The sequence below is a fragment of the Pseudoliparis swirei genome, chromosome 8, assembly GCF_029220125.1.
Source record: "Pseudoliparis swirei isolate HS2019 ecotype Mariana Trench chromosome 8, NWPU_hadal_v1, whole genome shotgun sequence".
Lineage (NCBI taxonomy): Eukaryota > Metazoa > Chordata > Actinopteri > Perciformes > Liparidae > Pseudoliparis > Pseudoliparis swirei.
The window spans coordinates 7,554,960-7,581,724 of record NC_079395.1 but is presented as its reverse complement, the minus strand read 5'-3'; the positions used below and the strand labels follow the sequence as shown (position 1 = coordinate 7,581,724).

At 42.1% G+C, this 26,765-nt stretch overlaps 1 protein-coding gene across 2 annotated transcripts in view; it reads left to right on the top strand.

Moving 5' to 3' along the window:
- Positions 1-26,765, top strand: part of LOC130198577 (receptor-type tyrosine-protein phosphatase F) — a 157,131-nt gene that overhangs the window by 5,011 nt on the left and 125,355 nt on the right. The window contains exon 1 of one of the 2 annotated variants that reach the window (XM_056421786.1): positions 24,920-25,047. The exons of the other annotated variant lie outside the window; for it this stretch is intronic. The gene's annotated coding sequence lies outside the window, so the exon portion shown is untranslated. Of the gene's footprint in view, positions 1-24,919; positions 25,048-26,765 lie in introns of those variants that run through there. 2 annotated transcript variants of the gene reach the window in all.

Genomic DNA, 26,765 nt, shown 5'->3' with positions numbered 1-26,765 from the left:
TTGCTGTTGAGATATTATCTTATGTGAGAAATGAATGTGTTATTTAAAAACTGTGGAATATCATCTTGTGCAGCTAGCCGTCTATTGGCGTGCAGATCAGCCGTAGAAACCGTTGCTCTTCATCTGCTGTCCCTGTGATCTCAGATGGTCACAGATGGTGTTGCATTCTCACCACACACTAATTAAAAGGGTTAACCAACAAACACAGACAAGTGGATAGTGTACAGGTAAGGATGCTCTCTTCTCTGGCCGCTTATTTTGCTCAAGAGAGATGATGTGAAACTGACACTGACAACAATGTTGATAAGACACAAAAAGATCCTTTTTTTTATTTACACAGTGTGTTTGCAAAACTTGTCCTAACGTCAGTGACATCGCCAGTCCGACCGCACGAAAAATAAATGATCTTTTTTGTCCATTCACTGTATTTACAAGTGTGTGTGTGTGTGTGTGTTTTGTTAATGAGTTCAGTGCTTACTCATGATGTGCCTGCTGGTACTGCAGGTACAACGTTGTTCATCAAGGTAGTACAGTGTGTGTCTCAGTATCTGCAGTGCCTGGCTGTTTTTGTGATAAGAGGAACATAATTAGCCCTTCCATTCATGGCATCATTATGCAAATACAGTATATCTATATTTATATATTTTTAAAGATTTGCTGCTTTTCTGAGTTATAATTAATTTAAAATACCTCTGAGTTTTAGGCTGTTTAGACAAAAAAACAAAAAAAACAAGCAATGGTAAATGGTACCAAAGCTCAGTGGAGACTGATGATGAGATGAGATCTTACGGTCGTTTACCATTTCGTGTGCCTGACCTGACACATGGATGAGTCACACCATTGGCAATCTACTCTATCTATCAAACAACACAGTGGTGTGGTTGTTCAGTGATGTCCCTCGTCCTGACACCACATGTAGTTGTTTTCATTGTAGTGTAAGATACTGCTTTTCTTTTGTTTCATCCTGCTGAGAAACCACTCGAAATAGGAAAAAAACCTCTCATTTTGCGCTCTCAAATATTAGACTTTTATACTTTCATAAAGTGGAGTGCCATCGTAAATTGAAATATGAGACTCGTTCTCAGGCAGTCATTATTGTCGCGGCGTAGAAGATATATAAAATGGCGATGCCACTGTAATACATCAAATCCAATTGTGAATTTTATGAATCATTAGAGCCTAAATAGCGTTGTGTCCTCCAGTTGCCACTTGCTGGTTATTACACCTTCCGCTCGAGACCGGAGCGTGGATTCTGTATGGATGCTCATCTTGGGTTATGGCACAGTCGACAGTTTTATCACATCTCGTGGCTGTGTAAATGCACCACGGGTGTGGCGGATACATGCGTCACACGTGTAAAACCACGGTGCCTTGCCCCGTGCCCCGTCAGCAGAAGCGCTCGGATGACGCACTCTTTCATTTCAGGAAAAACGCTCGATGCAGACAAATGGAGCAACGGCGGGTGTCGTTCATTTTGCTTGTCATTGTCAAATTGTCAACCTATCCTTTTCAGATTTGCACCTAATTAGAACACACACACACACACACACCGGCTGAACCAGAATTGATGCAGAACATTACGTGAAGGTCAAACAGTCCGCCGTCTTATCAGGCTGGATTTAAATGGCACATAACTCAACGCTTCAAAAATGGGGGCGACGGGAAAAATTCACACAGCTTATGTAGATTGAACGTTGAATGCAATGAACAGTCGGCAAGGGTGTAGCTTTGCATATGGACGGTATGGACATGTGCCATACGGCCTTGTCCCCGCCGATAATTGCGCACACCGCTCACGTAACGTTCGCATTATCTTCTATCGCACATGCACAGAGAGAGGAGCAGACTGAGGGGCAGAATCGCTCGTTGACCCGTCCAGAGTGATGCGCTGGTGGTGTGAACATCACGGCCATAGTCTGCCGTGAGGTCACCAAGGTCCAGACCGGGCTTATTATTTCATAGGAAACCCACCTGTCTTTTTTGTACTGATTAAATATTGAGCGGAATAGGATTTAAGATTTGAGTGATGGAGCAATGTCCTTCTGTTCTCGCATTTACTTTATTATTCCGTATTCATACTTAACATACTGTTACTATGTTGCATGAGTAATGAAGTGTCATTTGTAATAGTAATAAATAGAGATGCACCGATCAGGTTTTTTGTGCCGATCACCGAAATCAGTATCTGCCCATCCGATAATACCGATCACCGATCACGGTGTCGATTGAAGCATTCTATTTATTGTGGAGCATTATTGCCTAGGACTATGAGGAAATGCATATATAAAGCAACTCAAACATTAAAGAAATTACAGATTTCTTTAAACATTTAGGACTTTTACTTTGAAAAATTTCCTAATTGATACATTAGAATTGTTTGATTGCTATTGTAGGGGATTTCAGATATGTATGGAACACATCTGCATCATTCATTTCCTGGAACTTGGGGAAATCTATTTACAGGACTTTTTTTAACGTACAAAAGTCTGACTTATTTTTATAAACTCTTCCTTGGTACAGTAAAAATGTTTTAATGTTAGCATAATTTAAGCTAAATCTCAGAAACGATCTATAAAGACACAAAATCAGTTCATTGTTTACTTTTATATGCTAGTGTATGATTTGTCGACATCTTATTTTGAAAAACGGATGTTCTTTCACGTGGTTCTTTCCGCTAACTTTGCAAAACCGGATGTTGTCACTTAAATCCTTCCGCTAACGTTATCAAAACCCTCGCGCGCTCCCGATCGAATGCGTTTACCGTGAGCATCAATCTGTAGGGGCTCAGACATGTGAGAGTCGGCTGAGTCGACCCAGAGATTCAACTCGGGGGACAGAGACGCCGCTCGGTGCGTGAGGATCCCCTCGTGGACCTCTCACTCTGCGGCCCTCGCCGGGCGCATCGTCTCCGTTGCGATGCGCCGCGATTGAAACGTCTGATAGTTCTCGCAGATGTTACGTCATCTGATCGGCCGTTTTGAGAACGCCGATCAAAACCGATAATGGGAATATCGGCCGATATGGATCGGCGCCGATCAGATCGGTGCATCCCTAGTAATAACGCATTTTAGTTTTTCGGGAACCGGTCTTGACTTTTCGTCTTTTAGCGTGCACTCTTTCTTTCATTTCATCAAGTCAGCTTTCCCCATTTCTTTGCTCTAAAAGCTTCTCCCCTCGAGGGAATGTCTGTCCAAGCCATTACCAGTTTGGGCTAAAGTACCGTTACACGAGCACATGGACAGTCAGAGATGTTGTGTGCACTTTCAGGTCCAAAAATCATGCTGACTTTTTGAAAAAATAATAAGAAATTAGCATTAGCACTTTTTGTCAGGCCACTCCACCGTGATGCTTTTCGCTCATGGAAGGGGCAAAGATAGCTTATGATTGGAAGCTGAAACCATAACACTTTTAGAAGGCTAACTCCATGGCAATTGTGGAAAGACAAACCAAAAGCTTCTTTTTTTTGTGCTCACAGAACCCAAAAATAGTGGTAGCTATATGTGTTGATTGAAGACTTTAACACCGGAACCCTCCGTGCCACGAGCTGGGCGAGCACAACCCCAACAGTGAGCGGTGGGAAAGTGCATGCCTTGCTGATATAGCAGATGGATAGGATTTGAGGGGGTGGGGGCGGGGCACTGAGGGACAGAGATGACAGCTCCTACCAGGGGCCTTGGCTCTGAGCCCCTCGTGCGTCCTCCTGACACAGCCTTGATGCCATCACAGACCATTAGTTGCGACAGCGTGTCATCATGTCACACCGGAGCTCACGGTCAAGCAAGGAAGGGATGAGAACAGAAAAATAAAGATGCCACACCTCAATAAACAGGGTTTTACTGATGCCAGCTTGAAGATTTCTTCTCTTATGTCTACATCACTTTGACATCAAGTCTCTCCGGAGTTTACATATGAGCTGATGCTTCAAGTGCAATATTTCCCCCGCTGTCCAAACATCGTCTTGGCCTGTGACTTTGGCTTCGAGCAGAGACGGTCTAGACTCTCGAGATCCTTCACCGCGTTGCAGATGTTTTTCTAGAAGCTGTGACTTGCTGGAAGCCAAATGTACGATATTGAAGTGAATACAAGTAAATCCATGTCATGCAATAATTTAGGGATTTATGTGAATTAAGGGTGTAAAAGAGTGCTGTTCTCACAACGAGAAAACATCTTAAGACCTAAGGATGAGGAGACTGACTGGCTGAATAATTTACTCTCAGCGCTCTAGTCTGTGTGCTTTTCAAATGCTGAAATATGGGTAGAACGTTTCATATGGTCAGACTGTGAAGAAGCCATCATCATATGGTCCATATTTAAGGTATGTGCCATTAACAAGTGACACAGATTTAATTTGTGAGAAGAATCCCACAAGTGTGCATGTGAGTGTTTGTGAGTAAAATGCGCTCTATTCTATTTGATAACATACAGTATATGAATGAATAAACATATCGGCGAGCTTTCCAACATTATAAGCTATATAAACAAAATATACTGAATTCAATTCAATAAGGATTTCAATTAAGAAAAATAGTATTCCACTTAAGGTGATGCACATTTGGAATAGTTAAGTAAATTAGTATTGGTACTAGCCACTTGCATGCAGAACTTTTTTTTTTTACAATTTACCACCTTCTCACGTTCCCATATCCCAACGCCAACCAGTGTGACAGTGCTTCCATTAATCACATACTATTTCAAGTTCTGAAGATTGCAAATAAGGCAGACCTCCGTCATGCTCTTCATCATGGACGTGGTGTCACCGCTTCACTCTCACATCTCTGCACGAGCACATGAAGGGAAGGAAGACTTTTGAACTTGCTTTAAACGCAACATCCGTGCAGTGACCGGAACGACAAGTCGTGCCCCGTGTCCTGTTCGTATATAAATACGGGCTATGATAATAAGTGACCAAATACAGAGTTGCACATTACCAGCATTCATCCGACTCACAATAAGAATGTGTCAAGGTTACACACTGTCATGCAGCGCCGAATGGTTTAGGTGGTGGAGGGAGGGGAACTAATTTAGCTCTCTCTGTAATAAATGGAATTTATTCATGTTTATGGACGCTGGATAAAAGGCTGCTTTCCATTTCAACAGGGTCTACAGGTTATGTTCCACTGCAGCACACCCACGGGTGTGGGAGATCCATTATATAAATAATGAGGTTTATATTAGGGACAGATATACAAGCAAAAACATTCCTTAAAACCTTAAATACCACATATAGCATTTACAGCCTAAGATCATTTGCAATGTTTATTGCACAATGGAGTTGTATGAATAGAAAACCAGTGCCAGACAGAATGTATAGGCCATTACACAAGACACCAACATAAATATTAAACACATTCAAAAACATGGGCCATAAAAGGACATAAAACCCGAAGGGAAGACACCTGATCATCCATGATACGCCGCTGATTAGATTCAGAGACTTGGATTTGAAGTGATCCGGGTTTTGATCCATTGCAAGTTATGCGGATAAGAGGAAAGTGGAAAGCCCATCCGGAGGAGGTTTTATGAAAGAACATTTTACAATTACCCATAGATCAACTCGTGGTTGTGTGCCAGAAATGTTTAAACGTGTTGCTGAACACCTTCACTTTGCTCAAGTAAGTTTGCTTTTATAAGAGTAATAATATTGTTTAAACCTAACAAAATGTCTTTAGACCATGGAATTGGCAAGATATAACCCACTCGTATATACACCATCTTAAGAAGTCACACCTTTGTTGTAGATACAACAAATCTAAAGGATGTACTGGCCATTACTTTTACTCCTATTCCTCTTATTAGTATTATTATTATTCTCATAAAACCAATATGAAATATTTTTGATAAGAATCCTTCAGATTTGACAATAATATGTACAGAGCAGGTAATTGGAGCTGAAACATATCATTTCTCTCTTGTAAACAAACTATAAAACTACACATAATGAATATATCGTTCACATCGTGGTTGTGAAATGTCTTGTTGCTTACTGACAAAAATACACAGCGAAACCCAGACATCTTCTATCAGCTAATGTTGGTTAATATATTGGCCCTGCCAATGTATCTTCACCGCAACATGGTCAATGGAGCCTACTTATTATGAAATATATCTTGCCATTGCAAAATTGTTGCAAAATGTGTCGTGCTTGGATATTTATGGACATATTAGTGCAACGACAAGGAACACGAGAGCAAACGCTGATTCCTCCATTTATTTCTGTAACCTGTCTGAGACGAGCGCGTCATTTGAGCCGTCTTTCATCATTCGTTTGCTTACGGGGTGATGTGTTATTGTACTCGCTCAGTAACATGACCTGATTCACTGGCATGAATACACAGACATAAGGGATTTACTTTTGTCCTTCAGCGAACCAAATCATGGATGCAGTCTTTTTCAGCTTTGAAATATAGTACTTACCCTTTAGGTATTTGGCAATTGTGTCTTCCGACCCAGCAGACGACACACAGTTTACTGGAGAGCTGCGCCGCCATCTTCATCCTCGTGTCCCAGTTGTTGTGTCGCTACGCTTCATAACGTGATTCTCGGGACGCTCTGATCATAGTTCAAATGTTTCCCTTTGCTCCTGCCGACCAGGAGGAGTCAAGAGAACCCCGTGGACAGAGCAAGGGGATGCAGCTCCTATAAAAGGGGCAATGATTCATGAAGCTGGCTTTCCTGTCCCTGGGGCTGGGAGGAAGAGCTGGCATTATCTTCTGCAAATGGGTTTGAAAATGCTCTTGGCCAGGTTGACCAGAGCGCTGATTTATAGATGGAGCTGCGCTGAACATAGCTACTATATGAGCCCCCAGCAAGACCACGCACACACACACCTAGATCCATCCGCACACCTCCTCACTTCAGTGCTCACAATCTGTGTTTCTTCAGTTTAAGTTTACTCTGGCCATGTATTTAGAAGGGAGAAAAAAAGAGAGAGAAATGAATTTATGACACCGAAGTTGTGAAGTGAAAGAAGTAGCTTCTTGCTTTTAGCATGTCAAACACCAGGATAAGCCGTTTTACTACCACTATCTTTGTTTGTCAAGGCCTATATAGAGATATAAACCGTATCCTCGGCATGAAGTGGGAACCACTGTCAGAGAAATAGAAATTGCCCCCTGAAAATTATTTCTTTTAATCTTGAATCTGAAGATAAAACGGTTTTCTCTGAAAGGATGAAATAGTGCGGTTAAGCCCTTCTGGATAGTTGGGTCATCAGAAAAGCTGCTGATGCTTTGTTTGTTTTCCTCCCTAAGAAGCTTTACACCATGTCTGAGCTGTGGAGCCTCACAACACTTGTCCAGGTAGTGTTGCCGACAATATTTGACTTAATTAATTGCCAGAGCAGACAACGGCTTCAGTCACTTCAAATGGTGCATATTTACTTCAGGCTTTCGATTGTCAAAAATCAATTAACATGGCAAACAACTTCACCGAGACCCTCAGAAGAATTTCCCAGGCCTTTATAATCCGTGTTGTCTGATTCCCACACTGGCTTCTCTGCATCACACGGAGATGGCTTCACGCGCATGCAGGCATGAGTCTCATTACGAAGGCAGGAAGGATTACTATTTCAGAGTGATATAACAGAGCAACCAGGATGTTTTCACATCAGGCATGTCCCTCCCTGGGAATTGTGTCTTTTCTCTTCAGAATAGCAGGGCCTGGCAGAGTCCGAGTGCAAAAAAAGAGTTGCACAAACCGAATTTGACTTACCTTGTGAAGCGTTTGAAATGCAAACTGACAGGGAATGTTTTAGCCAACATCAGCTGCTTGTCGTCGCAGTCCGCCCCATCGGCGTGTCTCGCTATTGTTACATAAGATCCACATGAAGGCGAAGAGGGAGCTCACGTCACAATAACTCTCTCGAGGATCAGCAGCAGTTGCTTTGGGATTTAATGAGTGACATCTAAAGTGTGCATGTCTCGGAGGTCTCCACAGGGTGTCTGTCCAAGCTATCCTCCATCTTTTAAAACTAATCAGAAAAGCACCTTCTCAAAGCCGGGTGCTAATGTTTCTAAATGGTATACTTGCAATTGGATTATTTAAAAGGCTGCGTGTCTTTATCTGGCGGCCTGGCAGCTTGACTCGGACTCACTCGGCTTCCTGCCGCTGCATGTTGATTAGCTTCTTTTACTCCCTTTTACTTGCTTTGCTGTGTCGATTGCTGTGCTACCTCACCTCGTGTGCTGTGGGCCACGTTGGAGTCCTCCCAGGGCACGGCTGATCCCCTTATTGTTCTCTTCTCGCCTCATATTAAAGTGAACGAAACACTGTGAAGACTAGCCTTATGATTTGTGCATGATATAAAGAATACAATGATTATTTCCACTCTGGATATTGTGCTTATCTTCCATTTCATTCACATCAGGATTTTGATCACTTGTAACATTTTGACCAGTTTACTGCTGCTTGCCAAGAACAATGTTGTGAGGTCTCACAGTGGGATCCTCCAACACCGAGCAGACATCCCTTATCTGCTGACTTTGACTGCTGTTGAGAGCGGTCAAAATAGTTTTTAAAAATAAAATGTATACAAAATATACATTTCAATAATTTTATTTTAAGTTTATACAAGTGACACATTACCTCAAACTAGACAACATTAAACAAAAAAACAAAACAAATGCATAACGACCAACTATACAAACAATGAGACAAAGACAGAAAACATATGAGAAAACACTATCGGGGGTATATATATATATATTAGGGCTGTCAATCGATTAAAAAAAATTAACTAATTAATCGCACATTTTGAAATTGCGATTAATTAATCGCGATTAATCGCGATTAATCGCAATTAAAAGTTAAAAGTTAAAAGTTCATTCTTTTTAAAGACCAAACTTCACACAGAGCTGTGTTTTCAAAGAGGCTCCTACCTATAAAGTGCCAGTGAGGTATTTAATATTGTGGATGATAAATTGTTTCTTCAGTGAAACATCAGATTAGTAAAAAAAAGAAGTATATTGAGACCCATTGGTCCTGTCATCTTTAACACTGAACAGCAGAACCAGTGGCCTTGGTAACTGACTGACATTCACATATGTCACGTTAACCCTCTGGAGGCTGGGGGCATTTTAGACATTTTACAAAAAAATTTAAATTCACCTTTTAAAGGCGTTTGCATATGACACATACCCACGTGTTATACATCAAACATTCCAGAACAATCTCAGCTCTATTCAATGAGGCTCAGTTGTCCTGTTGCCGTGTTCTCTGCTCTCTGACTGACAGGCTGCTATAGAGCCTCACCCGTGAGGTGGGAGGTCCTTTGTGATTTACTGAGTGTTCATTGGTTGTTTTTTTCCAAAAATGTTGACAGACAAACGGATTGACCAATCACGTTGAAGGTTTCGTGTGACGAGTTCTTTCCGCGCCGCGTCACCCGACACGTCGCCCCTCTGTTCCTCTGTGTATCAGAGGGGGAGACGGGAGGAAGGAGGAGCAGGAGGAAACCCGACTGATTCATCCACGAGTTAAACTGATTTCTGCTTCTTATTTTCGCGGAAAAATAATTGTTTTAAAAACGGAAACAGTGTTAAACCGTACTGCCCCGGCTTGACACTCGGTTTGAGTGTAAAAACTTCAACGAACACCGGAAGTAAACAAAGTTGCGTTAATTGCGTTAAAATATTTTAGTGCGTTAACGCGGCCAAATTAATCGCATAGATTAACGCGTTAACGCTGACAGCCCTAATATATATATATACTTATTATTTATATATATATCTATATATATATATTATTTATATATATGTTTTTTATTTATATATCAGAGCCACCCCCCAAGTAGTAATCCGTGCATTGGGTAATGGTTGCGATTGAGAGCACGAGCAATGACAATTCAATGGCGAGCAATTGGATGTTCGTCACAGCTAGTGTACACGCTGAGGGAGCAAGAAAAGGATTGGGATTGGATTGTGTGTGATGAAGCTGATCTCAATTGAGCAAAACAAATGGATTGGCTCTGATCCTGGTTCAGGACATTCATCTCAGCAAACAGGACATTCTGACCACTTCAGAGTGGTCTGGACCGAATGGCGTTCCAACTACTATGTTTGCAGCTGTTCACTCGTGATTAGATCATCCAGGCACAAGGTTATAGACACAAGGACTTTCCACGCCTCGGGGTTAATTGAAGTAATATCCTTGGGTTTGGTTGAGAATCAACAATCTTGAGACCCACCAAAGGCCGACAAACAGAAAATGATTTATGAGATGAGCCAAAATAATTAGTTGTCGTCTGCATATTCATTGCTGACTTGTCTCATTATTCGGGGGCTCATTTACATTTCAAGAACCACGGTCAAGGACTGTGTGTACTTACTCCCCGACGCCTCTGGAGCATTCCAATGAGTTTACTCTGAGCGAAGAGATGAAGCTATTGATTAGAGACCGCCTGACCTGTGGAGGTAGCAGATCAGTTCTCAAGCTTCAAAGGGAGACGCAGCGGTGATTGACCTTGCTCAAACAAAACGAAGACAACAAAATCGTTGGCGTTTATTTTAAACTCATCATTTAATATGCACTGATAACTTAATTGGGTTTGTCAGATCAATGGGTTTGTTTTTTACTTCCCATTTGCCAGGATGTCTTGGCAATTATTTTGCTCGCTCCGGCTTTCATCTGCAGGACTTTTTTGTGGCAGATGTTAAGTGAAAGTACATTTTTGTCAGTAATATGTCCGTCCGTCTGGGTTGATAGAGAGGACATGTGTTGCTTTGGATGTGTGACATTCTAAATGTCAACAACACGTGTGACTGTCATCAATTGTGAAATGTCTTAATGTGTAGTTGTGAGGTGAGATCACACCTTCCCTTGGACACATTGTGTATCTACAGCTTTCACATGCGCGGACGTTGTCCCTGTGTCTCCAAGACGTTAGCTATGTTTCCAGGGCTACAGACGAGCTGATATGTTAGAGATCTGTTGGACACCCATATGTTTTGACAATGCGGGCGCTCAACTGATAAATTATCCACAGAGAAATTGGAAAATGTAATTACCAGCCTATTATCTTACCAATGATGGAATTCCAGCAGGTAATAATTAAAACCAATACCAGATGTTGGACTGTTGAATTGGATATTGTGTTTTTCCTACACACGTTGAGCAATTTCCGAGATGGGAGAAGCACTAAGTGTTTTTCATTGGGATGCGGAGAAGCAACTACGTTGTTTCTGTGAGTGCATCCCTCTTTGGTGCTGCTCGGCACCCCCGGCTACACAATGACGAATTTAATGTTGCTTCTTCTTCACTGGTGTTTTTTCATGTTGTAGAAATGAAAGTCTGAAATGTGGCGTGCCGTGGAGCCGCTCTGTCGCAGCTGGACTTAGTTTCATTCAACAGTCTCGGATGGTATGTGGTGCATTGGTGTGCTCTCGGGGAACTCCAACACCTGATACTTTGGGAAACTTGTGTTGCTGTCAACCAAACTCAAGCCATCATCAAGCAAAGCAGTTGGTATTGGTTCGCCTACTGTATGCTTCCCATGCATTGGATAATAGCCAGGAACATGTATGTATTTGTCCAAACTGCAGGTGATGTTTATAGTAGTTTTCATGTCAGTCTGAAATGAATATCTGTGGAATGATCAATCTTTACAACCGCGTGTGGATTACGGTTTCAATAGGTGTCAAAATGCTAAACAGTTGATCTGCATTGCTAGTCTTTACTTTAAAAGCTTGACCACACAACGCTTAGCCAAGCTACGTTATTGTGCAATTTATTTGCAAAAACGAAATAGTAAAATTGGCTTGAGACAAAAAAGTGTTAACAGTGCATCAGAATTATAAATGTATATTTCTACAATCCTATTGCTACAGTAACAACAGTAATCTGTTTACCAGATCTGAACCCGCTGTGGTTGTATCAGTGGGGTTTACTTCAGAAGTGATACTACTCAAAACAAGGTGTTTTGTCTCGCGCATGCTGCAATTCATCTTAATACATCCAAATATGAACTGAATACAAATCATGGTGAGTACCAGACAAACCGACCATATCCAAATCAGAGACAAAAAGCTGTGAAATTGAACAGTTCCTCCTCCGTGCGATACAGTTTAAGGTTATCTGCGTAATTAAACGGCGCGCGAGAGACCGACACCTCGAATTTATGCCGGATCTTAAAGAGGAGGTGTCTGTCCTGAGGAGCTTCTCCTCTCATGGGAGGAGCATGTGCTTCTTCGCATTAGCAGGAGCAACAGTGCAGCTGCCGTTGGACTGAGCTGGGAAGCATCGCAACGTCTGTGTGTGACGCCGCCACAGGAGGACATGTCAATACACAGCCAGGGAGACGGGGATTATACCGCCTGTGTCAGTAAGGACAGACAGGAGAGGTAAATGGCAGTTTTTCATGAGAGGCAGTACAATGCAGTATCTTGGCCGCCGGATGTGTAATTCCTCTTCATAATAAGGATTTGAGCCACTCGCAGGGTTTGATAATAATCACAATGTGCTGTCGCTTCGGGGCCAATGCTATAAAAAACGGTTTGGGTCTAATATTTGCCCGTAGATAAGTCTGTTATCTTTGCCTCTGCTCTGGCCACTCACTTTTTTTCTTCGCAGTGAGATTGCACATAAGCTCCACTCTTCGTATCCTGACTTAAACATCGGACTTCACGGTGGATCGGCTGCAATATGTCCAGTTTTTGCATGAGGATCGTCTGCAAATGAAAAGCACTTTTGTCTCACACATTCCACAAACATATTGTCTGATTTCGCTTACACATGCGGCAAAAATACTTCATTTTATGCACAAAATGTTTCGAGCGACAATACAAGTTTATTTTGTAGTTAATTGCAAATTTCGAAAGTCTTGTGGTGTCATTTGAAATGTTAGGCTCACAAAGTCAAAGAGACTCTTAATCCCTGCTGTAAATCTTTGGACACCTCCTTTTCTTCCTTCTCCTTTTGGTGGAAAAATATATGTTTTAAAAGGGCTATAATTAGCTGTGGATGCAGATTTTAGTGTAACCCCACGCCTTTCTCACATATTTGAAAATCAAGTGATGCTAGAGAAGAATAATCCCATCTGTCTTCGGTCACTCACTGAAATAATGTTGTATTGCCTTTCGTTTCAATGATACTTATTCATTATTAAAATCATTTTTTAAATTATAGTTCTCTAATCATAGCTTTTCCACACCGACCTATATTAAAGAAAAAAACAATTGAAACTTAATTATTCCTTACGTTTAATAAATAATTACGCTTATGAATTATAGGATATGCAATTCCATATTGAGAGCGATGATGATTGCATAATAAAAAAGTGTTTTAGGCTTACTGGCTTGGTTATCAATTCAATTATTTTACAACACAAACTATGTCTTGATGAGATGAAATGAAACATGTTTTTTTATTTTGTGGATGAATAAACCCGTGCAAGCTGCTTGCTGCTGTGTGCTCGTTTGCATTAGAGCCAGACACAAGAAATGTTTAACATGTTATAAATAGAGTTGATTTCATACAACCCTGCTTTTGAGAGTTCATATTCTGGAAAGTTTTGGGTTGTTGTCTCATAGATTGTGCCTTTCTTAAAGCAGAATCTAAATATTGTATTACTTGTAGGAGCAGGCTTTAAGATTGCAAGAGAATAAATAGGCAGCAGAGTGCACATGAACAGCATCTACAGTTATAATGTATTTTCTACGGTGGTTTAATTTGGTTTAGTTTTCTTTCCATATTAGACTCAAATATGAATGATAAAATGTGTTCTCACAGCCATACTGGATGCCACCTCATAGTGAGTCAGAGCGCCACTTGGAGCAAATATGACATCATGTCATTGAATAACTTTGACAAACAAAGAAATACTGCTTGTTGTTGGTGTCACTGCGTCCCGTGTGGAGGCGATTACTGTGTGTGGCAGAAATATAGCAGATTTTTTTTGAAAAAAGTACTAAATGGTTATCTTTGGCATTGCTTGGATCTCCCACTCCCACATCAGGTCCCGTTAATGCAGTGGCACAACGGATGTGGAGACTAAATCGCCTCATGAATAACCATCCTCTTTGGTTTTTCATGTTTGTGTTGATTACATTTACAGAAAAGCTTCTATCTGTTCGGTAAGAGGGTTTCCTCATGAATACTAAATGTGCAGCAATGGCCAATTAATATTATGGAGTTGTTCAAAATTATGTATTTTACATTATTCAGAGTCAGTTAAAGGAACACAAAGGGATTTCCCCCGATATTTCCCCTAAAGGCTCAGGCTTGCCATGTGAAACAGCAAGTGAAACACAGCATCGTAATTCATGAGAAGAGTCATTTTGTTGGTCAGAAATGATGTCTGTCCAACAAAACACAAAAACTGAAGCTTCAATTTAAAGTCCATTGTTCATCATTACAACTGTCCATCTTAAACATGCCTCACAAATGTTTTTCTTACTTTTATGGTTGTGTTTCAATGTTGTTGTTTCTTTTGGTTCTCCTTTTAGGCCTAACTTACCTGACTCCCTGCCATGAAGCTTTTTTAAGCTCGCAATAGCTGAGATAATTTATTCGCCCGAAAGCCACAATTCCGTATCCAAAATTTTAAATATTGGCCCACTGAAAAATACAGATAATGCAGATCTCCAGTTTCCATATTTAAGATAAGAGTCGACGGCATCCCTAATAAAGCATGTATTATTCACTTTCCCAATCAGACGACTGCAGGACGCAGAGTTCACTTCTCCCAGGCAACAGGGAATGTCGAGCCGTACAAGTGGAAAGATAGAACATCCATCCGTCTTTCTCAAGCTTCTTTTCTTCTCTGTTGCTCTATTTTGCACTCGTCTCAAATTGTCTCTGCAGAGAGCGAGAATGCTTTGCAGCATTAAACACAAGAAAATGAGTTTGATCCGCTGGGGACAAAGTCGACTGAAACTCATGACAACCTAATGGGCTTCTTATGGTTGAGTGGCAAAACTACTTTCTGAGCAAAACATGTATTCTTAGCAACACAAAGACAATATAAAACTAAATACGTCCCCTACACAGAGTAAGGTTAAAGGCATGATTTGAAGTGGTGGATGACATTCTTTTCTTCTGGCCCTGTTGGGACTGGTGATTGGCTCCCAGTCAACCAGCTGTAGATGGATTGGCCCTCGTATGACTGAGTGGCTCCTGTCTCTGCATGTGAACACAGCTTTGTGTGTCGTGGTGTGTGGCTGCTCTCTCTTACCACGGATGCATGCTGCTTCCCTCCGAACAACAGCACATCTGTGTCCCTCCATCTCCTCTCTTCTCATTTGAATTCGGAGTTCTCTTCATCATCTTCAGCCCTGCTGGGCTCTGTCCCCGGCTCGTGGGGCGGTGTTCCTGTGTGTTGTTGACTTATCCCTCTAATTATTGACCATTCAGCATGAGACAAGAAGGACATCTGCAGTGTAAAGCTGCGTTCACACCAAAAGCGAAACTGTTTTTCGCGTCGCCCAAAACGCGTGAGTTTACTCGCTCGACCGTTCGCCGCGTTCTCGCCATAAGCTTCGAGACGCTCCGCGAGGGGCGGGGCTTATCTCCGTGTCTCGTCTCCGTAAAGACCGTTGTCATTTCCTTCATCCACCAGAATAACTAACCACAAGTTCTGCTTTATATTTGTTGTGGACATCCCACACTCTAACGCCCTCGTGTTTGGGTTGATGACATCACCCGTAGGCTCACTCAGCTCGGTCACTTTCACCGATGAAGTTACTGTGACGTCTGAAAGACTTCCGCTTCCAGCGCTACGAGAGCGGAACACAAGAGCTGATTGGCCCGAGTTGCGAGATGACCGCCTCAAAGTTGAAATATTTCAACTCGGGGCGAAAATTGCGTCGCCCGGGAAAATATCGCGTCTATCGTAGCCACACGCGTCTGTACGTTGACTTCTCACGGGATTCGGTCGCGCGAAAAAATAGTTTTGCTTTTGGTGTGAACGCACCTTAAGATGAGGATGCCTCCAAGACGGGAAATAGCATGCGCTCTTTGTTTCACATTCATGAAACTAAGAGCTATTTCAATGTGAATGTTAAGTATGTCGGAATAATCAGAATGTATCTAAATGTAAGCCACGACATATCGTTGGAAATACGAAGAGTTCATGTCTAAAAGATCCACTCAGGCTGATGTTAAGGAACGCCACTCATAATCGTGTGCACCTGGTTATATTAGTCTTTTTCTAATGACTTGGTAATTGCTTTGTTTCAGGTTATTGAGATGCCTGCCATGCGCTATTACACCCGTTTAATTGCGCGTAACTATTCCTCTTAACACAACCATCAATCACAGGTGTTTCTATGGTTATAGCTTTCGCCATTATGCAGACGTTGTAATTAAATGTATGTCACACCTTGTGAGGTGACACAAGTAACGCATTCAACTTCCAGTCCAGGCTTTACAAGTTGTACGAAGAAAAAAAAGAGCACTCTAAAAATGCTCTAAATGTTCTCCTTTATGTGGATGCTATTTATAGTGTAATTGCAATGAGGCCTCAAGATTGCCAACGTTTTTTCCCCCCCCCGTGCTTTATGAAAATGTGCACGGCCTGCGGAACAATAGGCAGAAATTCAATCATCTGTTTTTGTGTAGACAGGCCAAGTTATTACAATCAGAGCTGCTTCAACCCACAACTGTTTCCTTTTGCTCCAACCTAGTTTTTTGATCGTTTTGCACCTACATTCTTGCATCCTAACAACCTGTGTGACCTGCTTTGACCGTGAAGCTGCGGCACATCAAATGCAACATGGCGATACAGAAGACGCAGTGTGTCTGTCTTACGGGCAGACGAATGGCCGTTTCTGATGCCCACCGGGAGAAATGTGGGGACAAAAGCATCCCCCTCATTCCCTTTCCCACAGGTTCCTCCATTTTCGTTCTCCCTTGTTTGCGTCTCCTAAAAACGAAGCATTGCAGGATATCACGTGTCTGTGAATGGTCCCCAGATGTAACAACGGTTGGGACATAACAGATGCTGATTTTCCACACTCGCAGTGTTGTTTTCCAGAAGGAAGTGAAATTGATCGGTCACACTTTGCACTCGGATTGCGGTAATACGTCCCTCTATGACAACATGCAGAACTGGATGCACATTTCCTTCCACATATCTCCCTGCATTCCCGTTCAGATTTAGATTAGATGAGATAAATTATTTGGCGCGTCGAGTAAATGCACCGAGGTCAGCGCCTCGGCTGACGACGTTCCACGCCACATCCGTTTGGCGTCTTTGCCGTTTAGTTTCACGTATTACTGAAAGTGCAACTGATAACTGTGAGGAGGATGACGAATTCTAGGCTGGAAGAGAAAACATAACACGCTGCCTCATTCACCATGTTGGGAAGCTAAGTTGTTTATGTCTTTGTTACGATTGGCTGCACTTAGGCTGCAGTGAGAAGCTGTGCGTAATAGTCAAGTGGCGGTTTATAAGTGGTCGCTTCACATTGATCATCAAAGTCATTGTTTGTCGATTTTCAGCACTAAACCATTATGGTATGTACTCTTAAAACACCCCAAAATGTCCTGATAAATCACTTGTATAATCTTTTAATCACCACTCGTGATTTTTCACTATTAACACTTGCAGCTTGCCAATTTTCCCCCATGACATGGCAGTCCAGCAGATGGGGATAATACAACATTATGGATGACAACCGCCATAAAACTCAACGATATAAGACGGCGATGCGACGCGTCCAGGTGTGTGCGTACACAGTACGCTGTGGTCGAGGAACCGCTTTTGTGCCGTGCTAAATATTATTTGGTTGCGAGGTGGCAAAATTGGCGGTACATATTTCCCTGAACATCGATCCCGGCTCTCATTCACACATGACCCCGTGCTGTAAATGTCCCCGAACATTTCAGGGATGGGCTGCTTATGCAAGAGGGACTTTAGAGGGCACCATTGTGGAAAAGAGCTTCCCACAGCATTCAGACTGTCAAACCGAAAACTTCCTTTTGAGTATATTCTGGCCTTCAACAGGCAGGACGAAGAAATATACACAACCAGACCTAATTTATGAAGAAAGTTTGAATCTGCAGTCGGAAACAAATTCAAAATTGATACTGTTGAGCTGCCAAAATGTCATGGAAACTGATAACCTAGGCCTGTCTGTTATATGCTGGGCCTGAAAGCTAAGCAAAACAATAAAACATTTAATCAGCACTTCTGTTTCTTTAATGTTTGCGCACTAGTTCAGGCAGCCAGGCAATCCATCAGCAAGCAAATATAGTATGTGTCACTGAGAAAAGGACTCCAACAGCAGAGGCAGTGCCACACACATCCATGTTTGTGAATTCTGCTTGGCTAAAAATTCAAAACCGTGGGTCTTCTCCAAAGCATAACATGTCATTTGGTTACGGTGCTTTAGGCTACAAAGCATTTCACTGTTACTGCATGCATTTTTTTTAATAAAAAGAAGGGTACAAAATGTTTTATGGAAATAAAACCAAAGCATACCTGGGTTTATGATTCATGAGGCCATCATTGCTAATTGCTTCCCGGATTTTTATTTTCGCTGGAATGTGTCACATAGTTCACAGCAGGAGGAGAATTTACAGGGGGTGGCGTCTAAAAAAAACACAACCTGAATTGATTTTTTTTTCCGTATTCAACCAGCTTCACTGAAATGGCACATTCTCAAATGAGGCTTATGCATATTGTTAGATTAGCAGTGCTTTCTGAAAGGATGTCTCTGCCCTCCTCCTTTGCCGCTCAGTTGGTGCAGGGCAGGCTGACACTTTTGAAAGAACCGGCCTCAGGGAATGCAGCGCACACGTCTGATGTCCTCGTATCTCCTTGGTCCAGCACTTGTTCTTTTGGAGCTGTGCTGAACAATCCTGCGCCTCGTACTTACCAGACCCTCAGGCCCCACTTTGATCTCCCTTAACAACCAGGACAGCAGTTCAAGCATCTTGTTATATTTGACTGTATAATAATCCGTCAAATGTGTTGGTCTCAGCAATAGGCTAATGAACATCTCTATCTCGGCCCTGCCGCTGTCGATAACTCTTGTGATAACGAGTTGATGTGGGATAGACTTGTGTGAAATCTTAAACGGGTAATTGCTTGTTTCTGCTAATTGCTAGTGTCCATGCATTCTTCAGTGTGATGCTTATTTTCCACACCTTCCCTAAAACACCATGACTTCGCATGAAGCATAGAACATTACACATATCACATTTAGCATGGAAGTCGAATGCTGTGGTCTCTGATTTTGATTGTTTGGCAATGTGTTACACCATTTTAGTCGTTGCACATGATTGAGACTCCTGAATCGGCATTTCACATTGTGTCCCTCTTCTGGCATGTCCAATGCAATCCACTGTATCAGCCCCCCTGTGGCTAAAATGTCAAGCCACGAAGCAAAATGTCTCAACTCATTAGGAGCTTTGTAGCAAAGCTGTAGAACTGCATCATATGAGTAGTTTGTTCTTTTCCTTTCTTTTATTCAGACCTACTGCATTGGTCTTGCATTTTGCATTTACATGAGGGATTTCTTCACATAAAAACAAAGGCAATTAACAGTCTGACTGAATGACAGCGGATCTAAGTTGAGCCTTTAATTCTTTCATTCTTGGGTCTTAATTGAACTTCAATCCCTAAAGCTGTTCATAGGACTTTTATGCTATATAGGAAACCACCTTAATTGGATGATGTTGATCCACATATTGGGTGTGGATCAAACAACTGAAATGCTGCTGGGTTTTACGATGACAAATGCTGGAATATCAGCAGGAGGAGAGACATCTGGATGGAAACACGTTTGTCCAGATCTATTCTATTATTTAATTTTGTATACCTCAAATGATCTGCTATGTTAACTGCACAAATGTATGTATTAAGCATTTCCCCATGTCTTCCCCCAACACAAACATGTTACTAATAAGTAATAACACATACCTTTTAGATAATAACATGTATGAACATCAACCTCTTGTTGTGGTGATTTGCTAACGTGTCAGAATTATCCATGGGATTGTTTCACTTTGTTGTGAAACAATGTGATCATTGGTACAGTTGGATGCATTTGGATCACATCCTCATTCTTTCCCACGCTTCTGTTCCAATATCCCACCGGGAGCCATGTTGTTGCAACTAATACAATTTCCACGCTCTTTTAGGTCTGTTTCAACTCCTGGCAGACATTTTACTGGTTCACGTACTCGCTGCTGCTCCCAGATGCTCAGTACATCTGATTTTTTATTTCATAGCTGTGCACACTCACTGTCACTTGATGCTCTTTTTTTCCACATTTTGTAAAGAGCCTTCAATTAACTCCAAACTATTTTTATATCTTTTTGGGGTGGTGCTTCTTTCGTCTCGGCAATGTATTCTCCAGCGGGGAAACCCCCCCCCCCCCACCTGGATTCTGTTTCAAATCCATAGAGGTGGACGGAGGAGACACAGCTGGATCACATAAGTCCCGTATGTATCCACTTTTACGTTACACCACATGGTTTAGAACTGGTTGGGATCTTTCTCCTTAATTACTAACCCTTAACTAATTATAAGAAAACGACTGTACAACACAATTGTTTTTGGGTCTGTGCAAATTCCAGGGCTGCAACTAAAGATATTTCCACGACTGATTAATCTGTCTTTGTTTTTTGTCCAAAATCCAAAGAGATCCAGTCTGCAAAGGTACAAAAAAGAGATATGGGTCACAGTGTTTGCAATGGAACAAAGTCTGAGTCAGCAAATGTTTGGTATTTTTCCGAGATAAATAATTCTAATGCTTACTTTTTTAAATATTTAAGAGGGATCGGTCAATCGGATCACCATAGTTAGGTTGTGTCCGTGCTCATCCAGTAGCGTCAGGGCCTGGAATCACAGGTTTCCACAGGCTGACGTGCGATCACTTCAACCTAAACGAAGCTATTGGAGGGTAAAAGCTTTTTTCCTTTGCCGCAGACTTCCCCAGCTGGCGTTTAAGCCAGGCTTGGCTAATGCTGCCTTTCTAATACAAAGCATATATTCCCTCCGTTAGCAGCTTTGCTGTGTATCAAGTTCCTATTAAATTTAGAGCTGACGCTCAGCTTGTGAAGGCTGGTTTGCATGCATATAATGTTGCTACTTGTATTTCTAATGTGGAGGACTTGCATCTTACACTTCACTTCCTAAAACAATGTCAACGTAAGAAAACCAAATCAGAGCGAGGTGCGCCTGCGTACTGTGATGCCCTGTGTTTTCCACACCTCAAGTGAAGACGTCTCTCTCCTCCTTGCACGACTCTGATCGGTTTGCAGAGCGGTTTGATAAACCTGACACCAGGCGATGGATTTCCCAGCCAACCTAGCTCTAAAGTAACGGGAATCCAGAGCGGAACAAATGGTGGTGCCAGTACAGAGCTCGCTCTCTGGGCGTGCAGGTGGTCCCCATTCCCCCCCCCCCCCCCCACACACACACACACACTGCTCCTCCAAAGTGGTCATGGAGACTTAGGCAAGATTATTTTTGTCGTTCAGGTTACCGACCGCCTCTTTCACGATACATTTGTCACACTCCAATTTCTGCGATTGGAATTTTTGTATCACTGCCCCCCACCCTGAAGGGTCTCAGCATGATTCTGTAGGTTCTTGTCTGCTCTGATTATGTTCATCTTAACTGGGTTGCTGTGCCCGTTGAAAGCGGGTGTCATTTAGGCTTTGTATTTGGACATTCTAGTGTGGTCTCCTTTTTGCCATCAATGATGACGAAAAGGTTTGCAGTTGAGATAACAGGAAATATTCATTCAGATTTCAAGTCAAGGAGTCCCAAGGATTTCCCCTTAGACTGAATCTCTGTTTTCTTACAAATCCTGGACCTTGCTGAGCCAATAATGTGTATGTATTGGATTCTACTGCCGTGTGTGCACATATAAATAGAAGCCTGTATGTGTTCTTTATTGAGAAATGGCTCAGATTTAGTGTCCGTCTGCATCTTAAGAAAGCAGACTGGTTTAGTTTAAAGTCACTAAGCTATATAAGAGTCACATATTTCCAAATTGGAAAATTACTGAACAATAAATAATATTGTATAATATTGTCAAATAGTGGACTGGAGGCGATTAAATAAGCTTACTATTTAAATAAGTGCATTGAGCTAATGTGACACCCCAGACACTTTTAATTGTTAAGATTTGATGTGGCTGACCAACTTGCTACTTAGAATTTTAGTCATATTTACCCCCAGAGACTTTTCTCATTCCCCCACTTGTATTATTGAGCTACTGTTTAGCTACTTGATTTAAATTGCCAATTTGCATAGTCACTTAAGGGACACAGGGTTACTTGAATTCAGCAGTGAACAAATTTCTCTGCCATGGTGGCTTGTCCACCCACAAGTATTGGCCATATGGTGACAACAACTTCTAAACCGTTACTGAGGAAAATCAGACATAGGGGTTTCCAGAAGAGTTATTATCCCCAGGAATACATGGCCAACACTGGATTAATAAACAGCGGTTGGATATAATAATACAACTGTACAATGTCATGGAATCTAATAGTGTAGCCTAACAATAAATAATGTCTATGTGAAGATGTTAACAAAGCAGAGCACAATGCTGGCACTTTTATTGCAGGGATTTGATTGCATTATGCTATTAAATAGTTGGGAGGGACATTTAGAAACTTTTAAAATGTTCAACCCCCCCTTTAACATAATAATGTGTTACCCACTGAGCCCTCCAGCATAAACCCAAGCCTGGTAGTAAATACAATGAAATACTTAAAGCATAAATCATGCTGTTTGACAAATGAGACCAGCATAAGAATACTTATATTTTTATAGTCTTCCTGTTGTTGAAACCTTGTTAGCCAATTGCCCTTCTGTAAGATTGCAAAACTGTCGCGTCCCTTTAAAGCGGACGCCGGCGTGACTACAGTCTCGACGTTGCAAGTATTCGTCCTTGAGTGTGGAAACATCAGCATTGGGCAGATGTTTTTTGTTCACCTTTGCCACATTCAAACATCAAAGGTCTCATTGGGAAGACAAGTGCAACCCTGGAAGCACAGTGACGGAGAGGTGGCGTCTGTCTCCTCTCGTGCTTTTCTTCATATTGTCAGAGAAACAACCGGAGTGGCACAACTCATTACAGACATCAGAAGTGATCTGAACATTTTCCCAGCGGGAAGATTCTTTATAGGCGAACGCCAGGCGAAGCGCACTCGGAGACGCTGGAGGAAATGACATCACGGTTCACCTCCCATTTCAGTTTGGGCCAGTCCGATGGGATCAGCTCCGTGGCTGCAGAGAGATAGGCTTGTGGAAAGAGGAGGAGGGGCCATTCCTTTTTTGACAGCCTTCCTTTAACCCTTGTGTTGCCTTCGGGTCATTTTGACCCGATTCAATATTTAACCCTCCTGTCGCCTTCGGGTCAATTTGACCCGATTCAATGTTTAATGTCGGTGTTCTTTCGGGAGTCAACAAACAAACATAAAGTACCTCACACTTAAACTTGGAAAACAATATTAATTCTAATAATTTTCTGGAGATTTTAATAGCTGGGGTCATATTGACCTCAAGGGTAAAATATGTTTGTAAATATAAAGGTAACAGGAGGGTTAAACATTGAATCGAGTCATATTGACCCGAAGGCAACACAAGGGTTAAACCACGCAGCGCCTCTGTAACACCCTGTTCTGTTTCTCCTATGTCTCCTCTGTGTCTTCTCTGTCTTAATTGTTTAATTCCCTGCACCTGCCCTCAGCCACTCTTGTCTCGTTACTGTCTGATGTCGTACACCTGTTTCCCCCCCTATATATTGTGTCAGTCTTTCCCTTGTGTCCTGTAGGATTGTCGTCTATAGTTTTGTGTCCTTTTCCCGTCGTCCTGTCCGTGTTCCTGGTTCTGTCTGTTTGACTCTGCCTGCCCTGAACCTGGATTCTCTGCCTGCCCCTTTTGGACCTTGTTGTTTTTTGTAAACTGTTTTGCCTCATTAAAGAGTGCCTTTTTCTGTTATTTGTATTGCGTCCAGCCTGTCTCTCTGCGCCTGAGCCTCACCCCGTCACAAGAACCTGACAGCCTCCTGAAGTCCAATCTGTGATCATGATGTCATGATGGCACGCTGTGTTTACGGGGTAGAAATAGTGTGACCTGCAGTATGGCTTTGACCTCGTCCTGAAATATTTGATTGCTGCAGGTAGTGGAGATTGTTCCAGAGTGCCTCAGTGTGGCCCGCATGGGGGCCCTGTTAACGCCATGCTGGTGGCTCAGACAGGAGGGAGCCTAATGGAATTTAGTAACTCCAGGAATGTTGATCCCATTGCCGCACCCACCGAAGACACTTGCTGCTGCAAAACGCGTGACAAAAAAACAATCTATCAAATTTAATTTTAGAAGAAGTGTTTTAACTTGAGCCGCATGCAAATGTGTCTTTTGTTTTGCACTTGAAAGACATTTTATACCTCAGGAGTCAGTGTTACATGAACTCTTGATTATATTGCATTCATTCAAATAACTTTGCATCTACTTTCTATAATACAAACTGCATTACACTTTGAGTCAAAAGGAGCCTGTGTAACTAGCGGCTTGGTTTTTACCTCACACTATCCACTGGAGAGTGACCTGACAGTTGGCCTGACTTGACGGTCAGACTGCCAGAGGTTTTAAGAATAGACGTTGTGTTCTCGGGCAGGAGACTGAAACACTACAAGGAAGGCATTCTGAGAGATTTTTTTTAGCTGTTTGATTATCATACGTTTTCCAACAGAATTATATGAAACAGAATTATACATCAAATATTTGTCAATGGAAATCCCTACGATGGGTCGTTAACATGTGTACTTGTGATTTTAGTATGGTGGATTTTTTTCCCCTGAGTAGGTTTCCAAAGTACACATGTTTGTGAGGTCAATGTGTGTCACCCTCTCAAAGAGCACTGCACTCTGGTGCTTCTACATTTGGAGAAACCTCCCCGTGAAGGAGAAAGAACAGCACAGCGGACGGTGGACTGTTGGAGGAATTGTTCTTTCCCCCTGGAGCACTTAAACTCAGACCTCTGCCATTATTAGTTTGCTCCCTTAGCCTCAGATTCCTCTTTTATTCCTATCGAGGCCGATACCCTGGACCCAGTTTGGCTGATCTGCCATGCACCAGAAATCCCAGAGGTAAGTAATAGAAGGTGTGAATCTTAAATGACTAAATAAAGGGGAATGGGAGGAACGGGAAAGGACTGGCTTTCTAACCCCATTAGCACTCAAATTAATCCACTCATGTTTTCTCTATAAATTCACGAGGCACTGATGCTATAATAAGAAGTTTTATGTTGAATTTTTAATTTCCTTAATTATTTTTGGGCTAGCTTTCTCGTCAGACGCCTGAAGTCCATTTGTTACTCCCAACTGTGAATGGTTAATGAAGAGAACATCTCTGAGGTTTCCTTTAAAATGGTAATAAACTCAGATTAATGTTGAGCTTTGGTCAGTTATTTAGTTATTTATTAAGTGCGTTCAAATACTCAGTGTGTTCTACTGCTGCACACGTATCACCTCACTCTTGTGATATCTGATAGCTCTTCAATATAGAGGTGGAGTTTATGTTTTTATTTTGCTTTTAAGATTTTTCACTTTTAAAATCACAAATCTTTGTTTGAATAAGACTTTTTTGTATTAGTATAACCTTGAATACTGAATGCTTATTTCCACAAAACGTCGTAGCGTTTCAGTTTGTTTGAGCTTTTGTGTGTTTCCTGTTTCAGTCAGCAGGGGACCCTTATCTCGCTGTCAGTCAAGCCATTGTTGAAGAGAAGGACCCTGAAAATGCAAAATGGCAGGAGTGATGGATTGCTCTTTTATTTGGCAGGCTTTTCGTGTGTGTGTGTGTGTGTGTGTAGGCGTGTTTGTGGGTCACATTTTTATTTGCGGCAAAAGATTTGATCATTTATTTTGACATTAAAGTTGGTAACTCGAGGAATAATGTTCTGAATAATATTGGATACACACTTTTGAATTCCAACATGTTGGTATAAACATGTATTGAGGCTATATATATACATTTTAAGCTAATAAACTGTCTTCACAAAGCCTAAGCCATTGCGACTTTTATTTACCATTATCAGTTCCTCGTGCAGGAAGCGAACTCCTAATTTGTGGTGTAATTCCTTTTAGCAGTCGAAGCATCCTTCCCCCCCCAAGTGATGCACTCTGGTGCAAGCTCTCAAATATGTCCTAATGAGAGCTGTTAACAAACAATACTCAAATTGATTTGCACTTTTGAATGCATCCCATCGCGTCCGAGTGGTTTTTCCCGTGTGCCAATAGTCAGTCGTTGGCCAAATCAAATGCTTATTAGGACGCGCCCGGTTTGTTTGTCTGGAAAGCCATTTCAGAGAAACCTGACAGATTCATACGCGGTGGTTTATCGTGCGGTTGAACATATTGACTTTGAACATCCGGGAAGAACCGAGTGGATTTGAAGCGCATCTGACACCTTTCACTGTATCCAGTCAGGCTTCTTGTCTTCCTGAGAACAAACACCGTCTCCTCTGTGAGGCACACGTTTATCGTCGGAAAGCATCTGGAAGTCTGTCTTGTCAGAGACAAAACGTAGCCTCCTCCGGTTGGGAGCGGCTGCTCTGGGGAGCTTTTTGGAGCGACGTCTCGCTGCAAGTTGTTCAGATTCATCAAAGTCTCCCGACACATCCGGGGCCCTGCAGAATGTGGCCCCTGCTTGGATCCTGTTGCCTTGTTCTTCCCCACACTGCGCGCTCAGGGGAACGTTTTGTGTTGACGCTGGTTTCTACATCACATCTCCCTTGATTCTCTCGATGGGCATAGCAGGTTCAGAGAGAAGATGCGCCCGAAAAAAAGAATGTCATATTGTTCTC